Here is a 6,000-nt window from a genome sequence, read left to right as displayed (position 1 = left end):
CAGACGGCAGGAGTGAGAACAGGCCATGAGAGGGGTGGTTGGAGTCTCTGATGATGGAGATAGCTCTGCGTGTGCAGCGCTGGTTGTAGATCTCCTCCAGTGGTGAGAGAGGGGCACCAACAATCCTCCTGGAAGTCTTGACAATCCTATTAAGTTGATGCTTCTCGTAGGACTTGCAGCTGCCAAACCAAGCTGTAAAACTTTGTGTCAGGATGTTTTCAATGGTGCCCCTGTAGAAAGTTGTGAGATGAAGTGTGGAGAGTCCTGCTTTCCTGAGTCTCCTGAGGGAGACGCTTTTGTACCTCTATCACCACTTACTGTGCGGTGAGCAGTTTGGAGCTATGATCTACCTGCTGCTTATCTTTAAGGATTTGAATGTAACATATAAAACACTTTACCTTTAAAGTATCTGATATACAATGGAAATGGAAGCAATCAGAGATTTAATGATGAAGACTGGGGGTCTGTAGTTCACGTTTTACAGTCCTGAATGACTCCTTGGACATTAATATAATTCACTGAAGCAGAGTTTACAATGCAATTTGCATTCAGCCTCCAGTGTTACTGTTTAATTTTTTTACAATGTCTTTCTCGTTTCGTTTGGCTCTCGGCGAAGGCGGTCGCACTTTTCTCCTCTCCTCCTTCTCCTTACCTTATCTTCCCTGCTTAGCCTCTTGTGTCCTTGTCTTGTCTCGTGTGTATTTCACTTCCCTGGAACACTCTCTCACAGTCTGTGTCTAAAAACCTAAAAGAGAATTATGGATTTGATCAACTGGTCTCTGAATGCTATTGACACCCTTTTCTCAATGAGAAGTCTGGGCTCGAGAAGTCTGGGCTCGGGAGAGCCCGAGTGCCCTGGAGGGACTTTCCCTGCTGGGTACACGATGGACGGGTGGCAGACATGGAGGGTCGTCGATCTGGGACTGTCGATCGAGAACACTGAAGATATCGACCTATTCGGAACCATGATAACAGAGTTCTTGCTGATCGGAGCTGGCTTGGCCCTGGCTTATCGGAGAATTAAGAAAGCGGAACCGGCTGTTCAAACCCCCACAAGGCTGCCCGCTGGGATTGGAACGATGGGACGAGGTGCGGCTTCTCAGAAAGGGCTCACTGAATGCAGCAGGTTAAGAGCTTGGAGGCGCTAACGGCTGCAGTGAAGGCTCAGAATAACACCTCTGAGCGTATATTGGATTACATCAGGGAAGAGTCCACTCGGAACAACACCTCTGGGCGGAAGCTGGATTACATCGCGGATCAGTTGGCTGCGGTCGTGAGGTCTCAGAATCTGCTCTGTGAGCAAAAGTGTGAAAAGACCACGGAATTGAAGGTAAATAACATCATGGAGAAACTCGCAGCTATCCAACGGGAGATTGAGAGACCAGTGTCGGAGTGTTAAAAACAGCTTGAAATTCTCACGAGTTGTTTGTAAAAGAAAAATCACCATCATAATGCGGATACCCTTTCGGTGCCAGCTGTGGGCTCAAGCTGAACAAAAACTCCCTGATAACGACTGTGTTGAGTCTGTTCCTTCCCATTCCATGCAAGGCCACCTGGGTTGGCTGGTAGACTGTTTACTTAGCCTGATAGGGTGAAGGACACTGTCTCAGCTGAACTATGGACACACACACACATACACTTACACTGATAAGCACTCACACATCCCCCCTCCCCTTTCAATGCCTTCGATGCTTGTTGCCTCCTGGGAACATGAGGCGGGTCTGGGCCCACGCTGGAGAGTCGGCGCAGTGGCAGGATGGCTGCTGTGTTGCCTGGGATTACTCCTCATCCCCTACCCAACCTTGTTGCTGGTCACGTGCTCCATAATGTTGTACTGTGGACATTTATGTGCTTTCTGTGCAGAGGAGTTTTTTTGTTTCCTGTTATCATGCTGTCCTCTATAGCCCAGCATGAGCAGAGGTCTCATTTTTCCTCTTGTACTTTCCCATTGTAGTGTATATTTCAGTGTTTTTTTTCTATAATGCAACGTTCTCTGACTTGTATCCCCATGTGATGTCTGTATTGTGTGTGTATGGTCGGGGGGCGGGTTCATTCCACTGCAGGGCAACCTGCCACTGCATGTGGCGAATAAAATTTGAACTTGACCTTGAATAAGGTTTACCTGCTGGAGGTTTGATGGATCAGGTGGACGATGCAGTCAAAGAAAGGACTGAATATGCACAGCCATCTTCTTATTTGCAAGAATCCTAGTTTGATATTTTCTTTCATTCATATTTTTGAAAAAAATATCGAACAGTACTATGATAGAATGGAGACCTGGCAAGGTTGTACCTTGCCTTTCACTCCCAGGACAGAGCCCAGCTTCACTGAGGCCCTAGGTAGATACGTGGTTATAAAATGAAAGGACTAATGTTGAATATGAATATTACACGAAAATCGAATTCTAATACAAATTCCTACACATTTGTTGGATCCAGCAAGAGTAACAGGGATTACATATGTCTGAAATGCTAATCCTAACCCTAGCTGTCATGGTCCGCGGCCCGGCGTCCGGGGTGCTGATGGGATGCCCACGCCCACGGGCGTGGCTGCCAACCCCACACCTGCATCCCATCCCAGGCGATCACCAGGTGGACTATTTAATCCTGCCCTACCTGCTCCTCCACGCCAGTCCGTAGTCGTCTCTCAGCGATCACAACTCGGCGTTTTTGAGCCACCTGCCTGTCTACCTGCCCGCCTGAGATTTGGATCACGATCAGCCCCGCCGCCTCGACCCCTTTTGGAGCCCCCCCCCTCTGGTTCACTCAGCCCGGCTATCACCGTAAGACGCATACTCCACCTTCCCTCGTATGCTGCCATTTTTCTGCACCCCAGTAATCTGTTTCTCCTTTTTTTTTTGCAGCCTCCCACAGCCCCGCTCTTGGAGTTCCCTGCGCGACTCACCTCCCCGGTCCTTCGGTTTTTTCTGGTTCCACACGTTGTTTTTTCCGGCTACCCTCACGGGACACTTTTAGTTATAATAAAATTTGGTTTCTTTATTCTCCCCTACCCTGGTGTGTGTGTTCTGCTTCTGGGTCCAGCTTGCGCACGGAACTTCGGTTCATGACACTAGCACAGCAAACAACAATGCCCTGGACTGTCAGTGTCATTACATGCTGTGAATATGAGTCGCCTTGATCACATTTTTCAAGTATAAAAGAAAAGAAAAGGAAAACACAGAGAGAGAAAAAGGTATAACAGTGTGAGGTCATTTTCTTCCTAACTGACAAGAAAAATACTTTTCATGACTTAGACCATTAATGCATGTTAGACTGTCAGTGTTCTTGTTTTAGTATGCTTCTGTACTGTTAGGCTCACCATCTCTATTTCAGTATAATCAATATGCAAAAAAACAAACAAACCCTAAAAGTTATACATGAATTTGACTAACGGCATTATTAATAGCATGTTTTTTTTCCCAATTTTCTAAAAAAAATGATGACTTTGCAAATAAGTGCAACTCTCATTTTGTCACATTTCTAATATGGAATGTGATAAAATGAAAATGAAAGTAACAGAAACGTTCTAAATAATAAAGTATTTATTATTTTAGTTCTATAAAATTATTAATGCAAATTCTAGTATCAGTCTATAAATAGCCAAGCATAGTAGTCACATGTGCCAAAAGATGTCATTATTATACCAATTAGTAATGTTAATACCACAATATTAGCTGCAGGGGGCAGTATAGCCACAGGTTATGGAGTATTATATTAATGTCTAATGTAAAGTAGGCCACTGAGTATTGGAAAGATATTCTTTGAAGATAACTCCCTTAGGGCTGAGAAAACAACAAAGAAGCTTTGAAATGATGATAATGCAATAATAGTAATAGTAATAAATGGTGGATGAATGAGAGAAATAAATCATCTACTGGGCTGTTGGCTTTTAGACAAATCTTTCCAAGAAAACCCAGACTGAGTTGAAAGCTCTCTGATTATGGCCAGTGTTACTTACTGTGATGATGTAAGTTAATGTAAGTTATCATGGCATGCTGCTCCATCACAGGCTGCCAGCTCTCCTGGATGTATACGGCACAAATGTGGTGACAAAGAGATCTTTTCAGTGCTGGAGGCAGCCAAAAGATCTCTTATTTGCACTTGTCCCACATCTGCTTATTGTTTCGAATGTACATTGTAGGACATAAAGAAGTTCTATTTGTTATTTCTTGGAGATAAAGTAACTAATTATTGTGAACTTGTGAGTCCACAAGCTTATTATTTTGGTTAAAATCATTCACAAGTAACAAGAATATTGTGTTATGGCTCAATATGTCACGGTCATGGGTCAGGGACCCAGTGTTTTGTGTTGTTTATTATTAACAGTCTTTTATTTTCGCTTTCTGTGTTCAACGTTTGCTGCCGTGTCCCCTTGTGTCTGTGTTATGCTTCCTGTTTTACTTTGAAAGTCCGTGTCCTATGTTAATGTTTTCAGTTTTGCTTCCCCTTGGTCTCATCACGCTGTACTCTCCTCCTGTGTCTCATTCCCTTGTTATCCCTCTGTGGATTTAAGCCTCGTGTCTTCTGTTTGTTGCTGGTTCGTCTGTATCATCCATGACATTTCCCCTGTCTTTAGTCTTCAGTTTCTTTTTACTTGTTTCTAGTTTCCTCCCTGTTTAGGTTTTGTTAGTTTAGTCTTTGTATTCCTGCATCTGTGTTTATGGTTTTGGGCTGCGTCAATAAAAGGCACGTTTTCAGTTTAAGTCCTCGTCAGTGCCGTTTGGGTCCTATCTCTCTTCACTCCACACATCTGCCCAAGCAGCCGTGGCACAAAATGAGTGGAGCTAAGGAATTAAACGTCTTGGGAAAAGGTTTAGTGTATGCTGCTGACATTAACACCAACTGGTACGCTGCTCTGTGAGGTCTTCGTTTGTTTTATATTTGCAGATGGATTTTTCCTGCTGCAAACTATGCCTGTAGCAGCAGCAATAATGAACTACTTTGCTTCAAACAACAAGTCCTTTGTCACTGTGTTTGTTTGTTTTCTTAAGATAGAAACTGTTGTTTTGACTACGCAAAGTCTGTCCTTACGGTGCCAACTGAAACAACTCCTAATTAGCAGGAGAAGTGTTTATTAAGAAGTCTGGCTGTGAGATCCAAATGGTCAAAAAAGACTGGCAACACATATAAACTCTAATGTGTTCAGTGAGATAATGATAAGTCAACTTCCTGGAGCAACTTATGTTCTGTGGATTTAATTATTATAAAACTTTAAGAATATACTGTGATGTTTTTTTAACACCAGGGTCAAAACTTAGAGTGAGATAACACGATGTATGTTCCCAGCAAAGATGCCCATGTGGGTCTACAGTGAGTCGCTGTAGGTGCACTGTGGGAAGGGCAAATCTACACTTAACCAATACAGGCCCCAAGTTAAGCAACATTCTCGTCTACACTCCATATCAGTTGGTGCCAGTGATGCACTATGGGACATATATGGGGCCCAGTACCGACCCACAGCAAGCGGCTCACTGTGGGCTAATGTGGGTCTAGGTCAGTGCCCCCACACAAACCCCAAACAGCCACCTTTGTTAGACAATCTTTTGTTTGTTTGTTTGTTTTTTACAGGACATCTGAGAACAAATACAGTAAAACATCACAGTACAGCTTTTCTTTTAATATATATATTAAATATTATTATAATATATTATATAATATACAATATTACTCAACAAATAAGGTCAATTAAACTTCTTCTGAATAGTACATGTCTAGTTTCAGGTTGTGTTGCTGTACAGTCCAGCAGGAAAGTCCACAGCAATGGAAACAAATCTTTTTCAGTTAAGAGCTATTCTGGTATAAAGAAATTTTAAATGCAACCTATCCTGTGATGTCTTGGCTTTTCACTTTGAATTTGACTGGGCATGTTTAACTAAAATGAATACTTTTTTTTGCTGACCTCACATTTGATTATCTGATAAAGCAATAATGTGAAAGAGAATAACTTTCTTTGAACTTTGGACTCACTGGTAAAACATATAAACTTTAATGTGTTCATAAA

The 6,000-nt window shown here is 42.7% G+C and overlaps 1 pseudogene; it reads left to right on the top strand.

Annotated features, from left to right (window-relative positions):
• Nucleotides 1-758: 758 nt before the first annotated feature.
• On the top strand, nucleotides 759-1,571 carry LOC146682211 (uncharacterized; annotated as a pseudogene).
• The last annotated feature ends 4,429 nt before the right edge of the window (nucleotides 1,572-6,000 follow it).

This window comes from Copadichromis virginalis, linkage group LG23 (assembly GCF_057382275.1).
Source record: "Copadichromis virginalis isolate Kocher_CV1m ecotype Utaka linkage group LG23, C_Virginalis_male_GT1.1, whole genome shotgun sequence".
Lineage (NCBI taxonomy): Eukaryota > Metazoa > Chordata > Actinopteri > Cichliformes > Cichlidae > Copadichromis > Copadichromis virginalis.
This window is presented reverse-complemented; position numbering and strand designations above follow the sequence as displayed.